The sequence below is a fragment of the Danio rerio genome, chromosome 23, assembly GCF_052040795.2.
Source record: "Danio rerio strain M-AB ecotype USA chromosome 23, GRCz13ab, whole genome shotgun sequence".
In the NCBI taxonomy this organism is placed as follows: domain Eukaryota; kingdom Metazoa; phylum Chordata; class Actinopteri; order Cypriniformes; family Danionidae; genus Danio; species Danio rerio.
The window spans coordinates 16,078,817-16,095,088 of record NC_141043.1 but is presented as its reverse complement, the minus strand read 5'-3'; the positions used below and the strand labels follow the sequence as shown (position 1 = coordinate 16,095,088).

At 37.9% G+C, this 16,272-nt stretch overlaps 1 protein-coding gene and 1 long non-coding RNA gene across 5 annotated transcripts in view; both read left to right on the top strand.

Moving 5' to 3' along the window:
• The window catches only part of nkain4 (sodium/potassium transporting ATPase interacting 4), a 140,539-nt gene that overhangs the window by 5,472 nt on the left and 118,795 nt on the right, over positions 1-16,272 (top strand). The gene's annotated exons all lie outside the window — the stretch shown is intronic.
• LOC141380589 (uncharacterized) lies at positions 308-7,554 on the top strand. Its single transcript, XR_015523361.1, has 2 exons — positions 308-3,512; positions 3,593-7,554. It is a non-coding gene; the product is annotated as an uncharacterized LOC141380589 (long non-coding RNA).

Genomic DNA, 16,272 nt, shown 5'->3' with positions numbered 1-16,272 from the left:
GCACTATAAATAGGCCTAGGTACATTCACATAGCCTTTTAATTGGCTAACACACCAATAAAAATAAGTCTTATTTAACAAATAATTAAATAATTTAAATAGATTCTAAATTATGACAGATACTTTACAATAACAAAATTAAGATAAAGGCTCTGCGGGATTTGTTTCGCCACATTTCTTTACAATCCGGCCTTAGAGCGACAGAGAAGTTGAATTGCAAAAGAATGCCAGCATATACTCAACTTTATGCATTTATGATTTGATATTTTGCTTTAATATACAAAAATCCTTTACTCGCCAAGAGTAAAGGCTTTGTAAATGTGTTTTTGTGGAGGAACACTTTTTAAATCCGCTGTAAATGGCTTTAGCGTGGTCTTGCGCTCATTGATGCTGCACCCATTAGCACTAAACCCCCTTTCACTGTTACTGCTACTGGTCGGGATGCATACTGTTCTGGCTAATTTAGCATGCATAGGGTAAGATGGTTTGTTCTTCTTCCACCAGCCAAGAACCTCCATTTGATTTTTCCTGATAGCTGTTATAATGTAGCGAGTGACCTTGTCATTTTCCCTGTCGGCTTGCTGTACATTTTCCCACTCCGCAAAGTTCGCTCTTATTGACTTTTTCATCATAATTTGTTTTTACCTTTGCAGAGATGGGTTTTCATGTTGTAACAAACAATTTGATTGCTTTCTCATGCTAATCAAAATGCATCGTTTATTTACCCTGCAAGCCGGAGCCCGGCCCGACACCTTCTAAATCGATAGAAAATAGGGCCGAACCTGTCGGGTCCCTTCAGGGTCCTTCGGATTCGGGCAAAGATCTTCAGCTCCAGTGTTTACTATGCAGAGCCATAGTTCACTGACAAGCTATGCAAAATATTGCAGAAATTGAAGATAATCATTCTGTGATTTTTAATGCTACTCATTGCACTACAGCTTTGCGTTGGGGTCCACCCGAAAACATATGAAAATACTACATTTAAAATAACAAGTTTTTACTCCTCGTAACTTCAGTCAACTGTTTGAAATTAATCATGATCTGAGATGGTTCCATAGTCTTGTGTTTGTTTTTACATTGAGTCAATAAAAGCAGTTAAATCCTCCGCTCTGTTTGATTTTCAGTGTTGTTTTTTTTGCGTTATATTTGCGGTGATAAGTGGCACGGTGGCTTGGTGTTTAGCACCTCACAGCAAGAAGGTTACTAATTCGAGTCCAGGCTGGACCAATTGGCATTTCTGTGTGGTTTACCCCACAGTCCAAAGCCATGTGCTATAAGTGAATTAGGTGTATAAATGCTTGTGTGGGAGTTTCTGGCTGTTTCCCAGTACTGGGTTGCGGCTGTAAGGGCATTGGCTGAGTAAAACACATGCCGGAATAGTTGAGGGTTCATTCCACTCTGGCAACCCCTGATAAATAAAAAAACTAAGCCGGAGGAGAATGAATGGTTGCGGTGTGCAGATCGTTTCTGAATGAGAGCGCCCTCTGGCTTTTGGAGGAGATTTACTTCTGATTGCAACGCTGTGTTTGAGATGATGAGAATTGCAGCTTTTGTTGAATCTGAATCTCAAATTAATTTCCTTAAATCATGCAGGTTACAATTTGAACAATAAGTAAGCAGTATGCATTTTCCATAGCACTGTGCATTCTTCCAAATATCTGTGCATTCCCAACCAGAAAGTCATATTATATTTGAGAGTCTAATGAGAAAACTTTCCTGCAAAATCTTGAAATATAATAAACAACTATACAAGAAATCTCAGCAATCACATACCAATGCTTTATTGTGTCAGGGTGGCAAAGTTTTCAAGTCAAGGCTCCATACCCCCTTGTTCTGAGATGATTCCATATTGATTTGAAGTTGTTTGTGAGAAGTGTACACCTGTTTGTGTGCAAGATAGGGGAAGGAGAGAAACAAGCACAGGAGCATGGGAAGCATGGGTAGACAAAAACACACACAGACAGTTTTTAAATGTACCCTTTGTAGATCCTGAGGAACATCTGTTTTGGTTCCTCCGCCATATCTCTGTTCTAGCAGTAATAGATGGGGAGTTTGTTTAAAGGTGCATGAAACTGTCAGCAACTGGTTTAAACACTCCCTGGTGGTGAGTTAATCTGCCTTTTCCCTACAAGCATTCTCCACAAAGATGCTATGTTTGGAAGGAAATGGACTGTTATCAAGGTGATTGTAATTTTGAGATGTTCTCCTCCATGAACCATCTCTTATTACCACTTCTCTCGCATGACTGGTCTCTACAGGGATTCATGGTTAACCTGGGAGGAATTTAATCTGTATCCAGGCAAAGCCTAATAATGAGGTTTTACTGATTAAAAATTCCTTCTTTTGTTAACAAGCAGCTAGAATTTTTTTTATCCTGAAGGAATAATTCACCAAAGAATGAAGCTCTCTTTACAAACTAGAATGCCAGACTAACTTCAGAAGAACACAAAAGACGAAATTTTGAAGAGTAGCCAAGAAGGTGTTATTAATCATGTGGACTATTATTATGATAGTGATTATAATATTCTTTTTGTGAACCTTGTAGTTTCTACTACTTCACAGATCCAAATGGGATTTTAAACCAGTGTCTCTAGGAATGTGAGATGGGTACATTCACAAGGAACTCTGCCTCTAGCATCTATCAGCTGATCTCCGTTACACTCAGCCCCCAGAATGTCACATCCATCCAGGTCATAGCAAATGTAACACCTCCAGTTCCAGACTATTTTTTTAGCACTGCTCAAAGCAGGGTTCAAAGCTGCATTTGTTGTGTAGTAGGTGTGCATGTTAACAAGAATGCTAAAGTCCAGTTCACAGCCTACTTGAAGTTTAGGAAGGGAAGGTTCACAGTTTCCCCCAAACCTCATTTTCTTGTTTAATGACACCAGAATAGCAATTCAAGGGCTGTTGCAAAGCTTTTAAAGGCAGTAGCCTTAAAGGGTCACGAAACACCAAAACATATTTTTTGAGCTGTTGACAGTCGTATATGTGTCCCACACTGCTAAAAACACTATTAGGACACCTATATTTCACTAAAAAAGTGTAAATTGGTTGTTTTTGCGTTATTTCAAGCAAATTCGTACTTCCGGTTTGAAACGAATTTTTGAAGCTGCGTCACGGTCATGAGATAATAGCGTGTATTCCAGCGTGCAGACTGGGCGTCTCTGCCAGAGTGAGTCTTATTACGTCTTACAGTGTGTTGCATTAATGCATGAGTAAGGCTTGGTTCAAACCAATCAGCGCGCTCTATTGTGCAACTTCATTAATATTCATTGCTGTCAGAGTGTAGACGGCAGAGACGCCACGTTGTATTGGTAAAACAAGCGTGAAGTGTTGCTTTTATAGTTTGCTGCCGTTAAGTTTTGTTTTCATTTTCTCTCTGTGAGAGCGCAGACTCACGCGTGGATTAACAGTGTACGTGACGCGCGACAACAATAACTTACGTGTCTAAGGAGGAACATTGTTTACCTGAGAGCTGTTCTCATCTGCAAACGCTGGGATCCGGATTCGCTTGTAGTCTCCTCTAAATAAAGACGCGGCTCTACTTGCTGGTGATTGTCCTGTCTCTACAGATTTGGTAAGTGAGCGACCAGTGCTCTTTGTTTATTCAGTTCGTATTTTATTCGTATCAAACAAACTATTACACCAGTGTAAACAAGTTAGCACTAACAGTTACAACCAAGCTATAACCTCTTGTTGGATTTTGTGACCGGAATAACACACGCGGCTTTCTGACGCTACCTGCCGTGTGCATCTAAGTTTCCGGGAAATGCTGAGTTTTTTTTTCTCTCATTCGCCGTGCGGTATCAAACATTGCATGAAAAATACACGCTTAGAGCAGATCCTCGAATCAAATATCTCGTTTGTCGGGAGGGACATGAATGAATTCCCTGAATGAAAGAGCCAAACTGCAGTTAAAGTCCACCATTTAATAATTTGGCAAATAATTCGACAACAGATGTCCATGTAAACACAGTCACATTGTCCGCTGTGTTTGTGTGTTTTGACTCTGAAATTCAGCGTGCCCAAATAGACACTCCCACACCAAGCCTCTTTTCTTCCTCCGACACTCCCCCTTAAACAGAGCTGGACACGCCCACTTTTCTGACTTTTTCCAAAGTAGAGGTGTGAAAACACCCTGCTGAAACGAGGGGGTTTCATGGCCCCATCAGTTGTTAGTGCACAATTGTTAAGCAAGGGATGTCAGGTAAACTGCTCACTTTTTACTATCCTCCATTCCCCGCCAATCCCACTGCAATGGGCTATATGCACATGGACTTTTAATTTTCAGCCAGGCAGCCCAAGAGCTTCCGGTGAACTGTATTTCCATTACAAAATTGTCATGTCTAAGAGATCTGATTTCTTTAAAAATCTGTGATCTTCACTGCCTGTTAGATATACAATATGAAGTGGGTCTCAGATTGGACTAGAAGCACTGCATTAAATTACATTTCCCCCGCCATGTCTTCAAAATATGACAGTTTATTTTACCCCAGTATTTTACTAGCTACTGACTAGTGCTATTGTTCACATGGTCTTTCATCTCGTTTTATGCTTGAACAAATCAACAATTGCTTAAGTCTATTTAACGGAATGTATTGTAAATACATTACAACATCGATGCTGTAAAAACAACCTTGTAAAATTGAAGATTATCACATTAAGCTTTTACTGGAGGTTTATCTATGGCTTTAAAACTCTAGCTGTGCAAAGAGCCTATTGTTTACCTATACATGTCATGACAGCAGCTTAACCATCATAGGTTGTATGTACTTACTCTGGTGAGTATAATTCAGCCTCAATTTCCAGCATGATATGCAGGCCACAGATTTTACCCTAGTCACTAGTATGGTTCTTGTGGCCTGGGAAGGGAGGTTTCCAGCCTAACCCCCAAACCTCATTCCCATCATGACACCAGCATAACTATCAAAGCTCCTTTAAGGGAAGTCATTTCACTCTGTGGCCATCTTTCTTTCTTATCTTTTTGAATTGGGTAACATCAAATTCTTTAAATCTGTTTAACCAGGCTTATGATTCAATTTTAGGTTTAGAATCAACTCTCTCATAAAATTTTCTGAAGATTTAAATCAAGACAAATCTGCATTGTTTGACTGCCAATGTGCACCCTAAGTAATGTAATTCACAAAACCAATATGCTTAGTTTCTTGAGGACACAATCAGATGTCATACTGCTGTCCAAACTATGTTATTCCTTTAAGAATCAATAACTTACTTTAAAGATAATATCATTCTCTGAATAATGCAGCATTCATTCACACTGGTCTTCTGAGGTCATTTCCAAATTATTCTACATGACAAATCCTTTACAAAATGCATTACAGTGGTTACCATCATGGGATTTGTTTTGACATGGCAGAGACTGTAATACATTTAAAAGAACAAGGTCCAAAGGGAAAGATCCTGTGCTAATTTTACACAGATTACAAAACTGTAATTGGTTTGTTTGAAACAAGGTGGTCGCACTAGGTCCTGGATGGCTGGTGTCCTGCAGATTTTAGTTACAACCCCTATCAGACACACCTGAACTAGCTAATCATGCTCTCGCTAGGCTTTCTAGAAACATCCTTGCCGGTGTGTTGAGGCAAGTTGGAGCTAAAATTTTTAAAGCTTGGCAAGTATTCCCTGAGATTTTAGTGCATTTGCTGACCCAAGAGGATCGAGCCCCTCCCAAAGAGAATCATCAGTCTATATCAATCAATGATTGGCTCATTAACTAGAAGGCAGGGCTTCATTCGCATAAAGCATCCATATTGACCATTCAATTTTTTTTCCCATTCAAAACTATACTAGTGATACGTCTTGTGTATTCTGCAGTATTTGGAACTATATATGTGCAGTTAAAGCTGGTAGCATCTAACATCAGATACTAATGTGTCTGAAGCAAGGGAAATGCGGTTCTTATGCTCTGTATTCACCAGGTGGTCACCATTTCACTCAATCCAGTAAACGTAATGTTTTGGCTGGGCAATAAAATCGATATTGGTATTTATTGACACCATTAGCTATGTTTCCATCCAAAAATGCGGATTAACTTTATGCACAAAACTAGATTATTGCATAAAAGGTGGGCGAATAAAGTAGCATTTCCATCCAACGAGTCAAAGCGAACAAAATCGTCACTTCCTCATTAACTGGCGCCAAATATCAACAGTAAAAAAACGGAATTTGCTGCAGTAAGAGAAGCTGCATGAATCTTTTCTTCATTTAATAAATGACGTGTGCCTCAGAAGGCAATCCTGATATGCAGTGAATGCGCGATGGCATTTAAAGGCGTGAAACGCAGAGCGCAGACGCTTTTGATTCTGGAGGTAATTAGTAATATAATTACACTAATACTAAAAAGGTTAACAGAATGGTTAGCATTTTAGACCAAAACAACATTTCAGATGTTTTACAGTATGCACAGCCTACTGATTTATCTCTTATAATGAAAACACATGACCTTTTTTAATGCGCATATTGGACTTTGTTTGGTAAGACTGTGTCTATATCCCAGTTTATGCCCATCTTTTCTTATTAAATGAAAAGTTTATCCTGCACAGTTATGCGCAAATGTTTTTTTTATGCACATTTTCAAAATGTATGCGCATCTTTTTTTTTGGCGTTTTCATAATTTTTTTTTTCGCATGTCCAAAATACACATAAAAATGGATGGAAACGTAGCTACTGTCAGTAATGATAAAAAATTTGGTATGAGGTTTCGGTATGAAGGTTATAGTTTTATTTGAATGTGTCTACTGAGCGTGCACCCTAGAAGGAATGCCAATAAGATTAGGGTGTAAGTTTGTCATTTCCAATGGAGGCGCACAATTTGCACAATGCGCACATGGTAGCCTTGATAAAAAAACATCTGAACTATTCTGAATTCCGCGAGCACACCTCAATTCATGGAAGTAGAACTAACCAATCTGCTTCACACTTTGAATATACACATTTCAGTGATAACAGCAGCCAAACACAGCACACCCAAACACTGCAGTGCTTTTTACTTTTTGTGTTGTTATTCTGAATTCAGGTCAGAATAACAACACGAGAAAATTAGTGCCATATAGTAGCAGTGAGGAGATTGTAAATAAAAAATGATGTGTTCAGGTCACCAGAGTGGCTTTTTGGTTTCTTTTCTTGTGCATCCCCATCCACTAGCTCCCCATCTGCTAGCGTCTTTAACATAGGGATAATGTAGTCATTCTTCTCATTTTAGTCATCCTCACAATTTGTAATGTTCAGGATGCATTTGAATAATGATTGTCGGTTCCTTTACTTGAAAGCTCAGATTTGATTCCCATAATTTGTTTTGTTGACAGAGTTTGAGGTTTACTGTATCATTATTATTGACACCTTACAGATGTTGATCAACATTGCACACACTTCGTAACATTTTATTTATCAAGTTTAAGAGTCTCTTTTACACTTATGTTTTTTTTATTATAAATAGATCAGATATTTTGTTAAAATATTTTTTGCTTTTGACTATTTAAACTGTTTGCCTTAGTAATGTTGGTAAATTAAAATATGTGGTTAAATAAAAAAAAAACTAATATTACTAAAGGTTTGTTAAAAAAAATCAATAATTATCTATACCAAATGATATGAAACATGATATTGTGATTTTTTTTTTTTAATTTTTTTTTTAGGCCCATCCCTTCAATATTTACATTTATTCTGGTTATGATACTAATTAACACTAACTTAACTCGTTCTGCAGGATTAAATCTGGTGTTTCCATCATTGTAGGTCAACACACAAACAAGGATGTTAAAGACCACAGCCTCCATCATCAGTCGCTAATGTGCCTCTTGAGGCCAGAAGATTGAGGTTTACCCACGCAGCTCCAACTAGCTGACCTCTGTTACACTTTTCCCCCTTTTAAACATTACTTCCATCTAGGGCACACTGCATGGTAAATTTCATTTTCGTGTGAACTAATCCTTTAAGTAAGTAAGTGGTGGAGATTAAGTGTAAAATACAAACATACTGCCTAATGCAATAAATTTCCTCTACAGTGTATCCCTTCTTAAGACACGAATCAAACTAGGACAGAAATGAAGTGACACTTTAAATGAGCCAGAAAAGGAGGACTAATCAGTCAGAGAAAGCAGGCTGTAATTGCTGCGTTGTACACGCTGTTGACTAAGGAAGTAAGACACACTTAATGGTGTGTGTGTGTTTGACAGCCACTGAATAAAGAAAGTGACTGATGGACTGTGGATAATGTATGGCTGTGGCTTTGACCTCTTTATGACAGAACAGAGAGACCGGTTTAGAGAGATACGGTAATGAGGTCAGGAGGAGGCTACTCTCTGACTTCTGACCCGTAAACGCACACAAGTCAGATCTGAGGACTGAATGTTAAGCATACCACATGTAATTTCTGTGGTTCTTGCACGTTTTTTCTTTTCTTTTCAAACATATAGCTAAGGAATGTTTAGCATTCAGACTCTATTGATGGCATTACTGACTTCATTTGACCAAAGATTGCTGATATTAAATTAATTTTTGATTAAAGAAAAGGCTCGCCTAGTAAAGCACTGCAATCAAGTGTTGTTGAACAAACTTAAAGCTTTGTAAAAACAAGGTGGTATTACATGTTTGCAAATGCACTTTCTTCACACTTTCAGTCCTTGAAAAAAATAATAGTTGCATAGAGATTTTAGACATTACAGAGATGCAGTCCAAAACAATCAGCTAGAATGTATGTTTTGTGCCTGCTTTAGAGAAAATAACTCTCCATTCCAGCTGGAAGCAGTAGTTTATATTCACTTTCAAAATGGGGAAGTGGAAGAGAATTACTCGCTTACCATTTTGGTATATACTTCTAGTGCACCACTAAGCTGAACTGCCAATCAGAGCGATCTTTCACACCGACCAGGCGTTGTTGCCGATTTACCACACTCAGTCATATGAAAAGCTACAGACAGAGGTCCAGATGAAGCCAATGGTGCGGAACCAAACCCAAACAGTTCAGCGGCTGTTGGTTTAGTGTGTCATGGCCTTCATGCATTTGGTAATTGCAGTGGTTTGCTCTGTTACTCTCAAGATTTAGTAGCACTGTTGAGGGTCTGTTCAAAGTATTTCAGTGTGGCGTTCTGTCCATTTAAGCCAATGGCATGCTAGTGCCTTTTTTTAAAAATGCAAGGGCTTTATTTTGCTAAAACAATACAATACAAAAACAGCCTGGATGAACTTTATCCTTCACATGGCTACATGCAACAAAATGTAAAAATTAGACATAAAATCGGGAGTCTTTGTGAAAAATGTGCGTATAGATGTCCTCTTAAATAAATTATAAAAGACTTTCAAATAAAATTTTATTCTAAATTCAAGAACATCTGATCCCACAACTAATAAACATGTACGCCAGGGGCATTACTATACTTACAATACTTACAATTATATGTTCTTTTAAGTGTGAATGAAAAGTTATTAGACATTACAAATCTATATCATACACTTACTGGCCACTTTATTAGGTACACCTTACTAGTACCGGGTTGGACACTCTTTTACCTTCATGCCGTAATCCTTCCTGGCATAGATTCAACAAGATACTTGAATTATTCCTCAGGGATTTTGGTATATATTGACGTGATAGCGTCACGCAGATTTGTCGACTGCACATCCATGATGCGAATTACCCGTTCCACCACATCCCAAAGGTGCTTTATCGGATTGAAATCCATTGACTGTTGAGGCCAATCAAGTACAGTGAACTCATTATTATTTTCAAGAAACCAGTCTGAGATGATTAGCAAATGGTGTGTTTTCCTGCTGGAGGTAGCCATCAGAAGATTGGTACACTGTGGTCATAAAAGGATGGACATGGTCAGCAACAATACACCGGTAGGTGGTACGACACAATGTTCAATTGGTACTAATGGGATCAAAGTGAACCTGAACCGTTGATACAAGGCAGGATGGATCCATGCTTTCATGTTGTTGATCCTAAATTCTGACCCTAACATCCGAATGTCGCAGCAGAAATCAAAACTCCTCAGACCAGGCAATGTTTTTCCAGTCCCTTATTGTCCAGTTTTGTTTAGCCTATGCCAATCGTAGCCTCAGTTCCCTGTTCTTAGCTGACTGGAGTGGCCCTCTGTGTGGTCTTCTGCTGCTGTAGCCCATCCACCTCAAGTTTGGACGTGTTGTGCATTCAGAGTAGCTCTTCTGTATATATCAGTTGTATCGAGTGGTTATTTGAGCTACTTTTGCCTTTCTATCAGCGTGAAAATCCCAGTAGATAAGGCAGTTTCTAAAATACTCAGACCAGCCCGTCTGGCAGCCACCATACCACGTTCAAAGTCACTTAAATCACCTTCCTTCCCCATTCTGATGATCAGTTTGAACTGCAGCAGATCGTCTTGACCATTTGTATATGTCTAAATGCATTGAGTTGCTGCCAAGTGATTGGCTGATTAGAAATTTGCATATCTAATTGTACTTGTATAAAGAATTATTATTGTGTCTCACCTTGTGTTTGCAGGCATGGCAACTGTGACGGCGTCTTTAGAGAGCATTCAGATATGTTTTCTGAGAGTGATGAAAGGTTGTTCAGTCCCCAATCACACAGAGTGTGTGTTTTGTTTTTTGGGTTTTTTTTTTTTGCAGTGAGAGGTTCCTTTTTAAAATGGTTTTCTATAGGCATCAAGTGTTTTGCACTCTATTCATGTGTCCTGCATGCGTCTCCCTTTCATCTGATGTAACTGACATTTTGACAGTGTGCAAAAAGTCTACCCTGCAGAAAAAGCACCTGAGCTTTAAGATCGTTAACACAGTGGTTATGCAGCATCATAAAACGCACATCCCTCTGCTCTTTTGAAAAGAGTTTTTTCTAAAATCCTCAAAAATGCAGTGTGTATTTCCTCACAACTTTAGAACTGAAAGCATCTTCCACATTCAACATCAAAACCTTCATCATGTTAAAGAGCCCCTATTATGGGATTTCGAGAATGACCTTTAATGTAGTGTGTAACACAGCTATAAGTGAAGTGAAATATCCAGCTAAGGCTTAAATCTGAAAGTGCACTGTTTCAAACTTATTCATCTATAAAAGAGTCTACTCGGAGTGGTTCAAATGAATCGCCGGAGTAACGAATCTTTAGTTGTGTCAGTGTGACGTCGATACAGAACTCAAGCCCTGCCCATTTGTTGCACACAAAACCGGGACAATTGAACCCTCAGGCCACAAACACTGTAGAAAGAAAAAGAAGACAAAGACTGTAGAAGATCCCGGGAGAATCATGTCGTGAAGACACTATGCTCTGAAGTGTGAGGGAAAGTTAGTGTTATTTCTCTTCCCAGAGATGAGGCTGTGAAGAGGCTGTCAGTGGTTAAAGTTTAATTTTGCTAAAATACCTCAGCATTATAGCCTCAGCCTTGTGCTGTGTTCCTGTTATTTTTCTGACAAGTGATTCAGCAATACAACAAGGAATTCATTCGTCATTTGTTAAAGAACCGATCAGAAAAGACTATTGGTGTATGGGACTTTGTCAGAGCTTGACAGGAACTTTACAGTACACAGTTCATGGATCAGTTTCTTCCTCCATTTCACAAGTGTATGAATGTGCAATTAAAATGGATGCCTTCTTGTTTTCTCTAGCTTGCAAAATGTGTATTTAATTGTGTTTTGTTACTTGTAACTGCCCCACTTGGCCTGTACTGAATCTAGTTATCTTTTCATATTCAAATGAATCGCTGAACAAATCATCTATATTTTTATTTTGTTTCGTTGCCATAATTGTCTCTTCTTAATTCCTAATTTGATGTCTCATGATTTTCGCTTGTCAAGTGCTATAAAGAGCTGGTTTGGGTGTGTATTATGTAAATTCATATACAGATGAAAGAGTTTAAGAGCTAACATGTTTTTGAGTGTTCTGAGGCGTACTACATTACTAATTCTTTAATTTAAGGCAAAGCTGACAGATATGAAAATGACAGTAGAGTGAATGGAGCAAACATTAAGCTATGTAAATTTCAGTTACAAGCTGACTCTAAAACTTTAAAAAAAGTGGCAGAGACACACAAGCAAATAATATAGATAAATAATATACATGTGAACGTTTGCACTGATGGTGAAGATGATTAGAAGTTCCTGAATGAGCCTTTGTTATTCAGAGGTTGTTATCTAAAAAAAAACATATCTTGGAATGTTGTGAATAATCAAATATTCCAGACAGCCGAAGTAATAAATCCCTTTAAGGTGTAGTGAGTTTTGTTAATGTACACATACGCATGTTAAAAGTTCCTTCACTATGCATTTCCTCTTGCTTTATCTATAAAAATAAGAAAAGTTGACATGTCATATGTTTTTACTCTTAAACCTCACTGAGAAGCAAATTATCTAAACAAACTGCACTCCCTTTGGAAACTAAAAGCCACAGAAACATGTACCAGCTGACTCCAGAAAGTCAAAGACCCTCACGGGAGGGTAAAAAAACAGTGAGGACAGGGTAATTTGTGGTTTAATTTGCTCGAGAGGTGTCATTAAGGGGCTTCAGGGGTTCACTGGTTATGTTGATGGAACCTTTTGCCCTCCTGTAAAGGTTAATTTGCCCCTGTTGGCTATTTCATGACAGCTAGGGGAGATAGAAACGCCCGGTGGTTTTACGAGACCCGGCGGCAGCCTCTATCTCCCAGACAAATGAGCACAGAGATGTGCGCCTCTGTTTATCAGCCGATTTGCATATGATTCATCCATTCAGCCCTACACCCAATGTGCATCCCCCAGCCAGACAAGTGGATGAATATTTATAAAACAAAAGACACCACCTCCTCTTTTCTCTATCTTACTCACTCTGAATTACAAAGTTTTTAGTAATGCATTCAGGCTATTATTAAGTGTAATTAGTGGAATAAATCAGAATGAGGCTCAGCACACTTTCCTATTGCTTTGGTGTAACCCAGCCTGCTGAATGTTAGAGAATACACCCTATGTAGGCATTTGGGTGATATTCATGTAAATTAAATAATGCACTAAAACATCTTAAACTGCAATTAAATTTTATATAAACTACATAAAGATAGACCATAATAAAATAAATAAATAGAAAACAACAACAAAAAGTGCTGAATTTATAACAAACTAAAACCAATATCACAGATGAAAATATAATATGTAAACTGAAATACCAGTTTTTATCACCACACAAGAACTAATGTCCAAGAGCTTGATTCAAATGGATATATTTTTCATAATATTTTCCTTGTTGAACTATCCCCTAAACGGATAGTTCAACAACATATAGAAAAGCTAGAAAATAATCAGTTTTATGCCCCTTGTATGACTTACAATTTGGGGTTTTATATCCCACAGTTCTGTGGAAAAACATCAGAATTTAAGGTTTACACCTACATACATTAAATTTGGCTGTTTTTTCTTCTTCAAAATCAGCTTTTTTTTCACAATTGACAGTATTTGTCTTGCAATTCTGTCTTAAAGTTGCAGTAGGTGATCTGCAAGAATAATATATTTGAAACACAGTCGCTTCTCTGCCGTCATACAGCTCTGGATAACTTGAAACAGAGATTAGACCTTCAGAGCGGCATTAATGCTTCCTGGAGTAAAGTGAACCGGGTATAAACTCCAGCAAGATAGAGTGATTTATATACAGAGTCATACTTTATCTATTAATAAAGTATAATTATGGAAACTGTGTTCATCTTAACTGAAAGCTACGTCGTATTTGCTGGCCTCACGCATCGCACACCTGTCAGTCAGTCAGTCAGTCAGCACGTAACCTCCAAAAAAAAGTTTGTGCTGTTATAATCCACTTACCTTTTAATATGCTTTGGTGCGATTTATAATCCGCTATTAAAAACAACAACAACAATGACTGAATGTTTTGAATGGGTAATGTAGCCATGGAGGAATGCATTTCCTCCCCCCTCCCCCCACATGGAAGAATGAATGTAGCGGAAACCATGCTCTTTAAAAGTTCTCTGTAGTTGTTTTGACAACACAAACTGCTTTTCTGGGATGAGCCGCGTGCAAAAGATGCCCCTCTTAACGCAAATGCGCATTCAATCGGCCCCATATGCAGTCAAACTAAAAATATATAAAATAATATTTTTAATCGTTTAACTGATAGCATTAATCGGTTACAAAAGCACCCTTTCAGTTAACGGTTAATCGATTATTTTGAGCATCCCTAGTCCAAAGCCATGCCTCGTGAAACATGAAGATAGCAGTAGACAAATCACTAGATCATGTCATTCACCAGTAGGGTTGGGTATCGTTTGGGGTTATTTTAATACCGGTGCTAAATCGGTACTTTTAAAACGGTACAGGTGCTAAAACGGTGCCTGAATTGATACTTTTGAGCCACAAAATTATGGTGGATGACTCTTGAAAAATCTTTTATTTGACAATCTTTTTAAAAATAATTTTATTAAATCAATATAATTTAAGTTTAAATTAAACATCAATTAATATTTTATGTATTTGAATTACATTAATGTATTTCTTTTGATCATTTGTTGGTTACCATGAATGTAAGATTTGCATTATGAAGTTACATTAGCTTAATACTAACCTGTGGAAAGGCTGTCATCAAAATACTGAACACCTTTTTTCTAGGGTTGGGGCTTGTGACTATGTTTACATGGTTTACATGGATCAGTAATCTAATGATTTGCCTTAATCTGAATAAGACAATAATATATTTAAGGTGATCACATGAGTTGCATTTTAAATGTTCCTTTTATGATCCCGTCTTACATGTTATAGTACATAGATCGATTAATGCATTGCATCACCACGTTATCCGTGTTTCCTCCAGAGCTTCATGTACTTTCAGGTGTTCAATTTAAAATTTTTCGACTTTAACTGCAGTTTCAGTTTCATTCAGGAACATTTCATTCATGCCCCCATGACAAACTGAGGTATTTTATGCAAGCATTAAGTAAGGATTGGTGGAAGAGTGCTCTTTTAATGGAATTTGATACCACATGTTGAATGAAAAGAAAAAACCTCTGCATTTTGCGATGCAGGTGTCTATGGTCCTTTAAGGTAATTAAGAGTATTGTCTTAATCGTATTAAAATTGGAGCATTGGCGTTCAAGTACTTACTCATTGAAAGTGCCAGATAATGTTGCGAGCTTTCAGAGATGGTGCATTGATTCCATTCGCCCTCAAATGTGTCATTAGGTTTGATGTGTTTCCTCCTTTTACATACAACTTTTGTAAAGCATCTGCTAACGTTGCTGTGTCAGAATTCTTGCTTGTAAAATACGCTTTAGAATGCTTAGTTTAAGCAAATTTGATGAACGTGATCATGCGTGTTGATCTGATGAGAGTTTACCAAATGCGCTGTACTGCGTGCATTGCGTGTGTCCATTCCCTAAGCAACAAGAACAAATGCCTGTCTGACAACAAAATCACCTGCCTGTATTCCTCAAAGTTGTTTAAAACTAAATGTTTAAAGATGGTGTGACAAAGCATACCTATGTGTGCCTTTGATGCACCCCTTGATGCTTTTTAAGTCCTTGTTGCAGCACCAGTGGCACCGAAATTAGGCACCGAAATTCGTATGCTGATTCGGTCCGGTACACACCGGTTACAAAGTTACCGGTGCTATAACGGCACCAGATTTCGGTACCCAACCCTTTTCACCAGTTAGAACATTTTATTGTACTCTTTAATTACCAACAAAAAAACTGTATTACATCTAGCGCATTTTCAGTTGTGTACCAAGCAAAACTTGTCATATGTGCAATATTTCATGCATGCAAGGGTTGCTGGTCTCACTCTCACGCGTTTTGTCCTAAAGCGACTACTGTATGCTTAGTGCTTGGCTGGTGGTGTGCAGGATTTACATGTATTATTCAGCCATACTTGCATACTTTTTCAGAGCGAATATTCAGAGTAGCATGGTAAACAATATAGAGAGCGCATCAAAGGTTGTCATTGTTCAAAAATGAACCAATGTGAATATAAAACCATCTCCACCTCAGTAAAGTAGACTAGGCTAGGTTGAATAGCACTGTTTACTTATGTGTTGTTAAACTAAATAAAAATTGGCATTATCGATACTGTAAAATGTACTCTATGAAATTAAAAATAGTCTTCCAGCGAATAGTCAATAGTTCGCTGGAAGATTTCAGTGGATGAACAACACTTCCGTACATATAACTCATTTGTAACAACAAAATCTACATAAGCTTTAATTGACTGAAATAGTTTGAAACAGAACATTACCTGTCTATTTCAGCCTACGTCAGCCATTGTGTCATACTTCCTCCAGTGTGCAAAACTAAC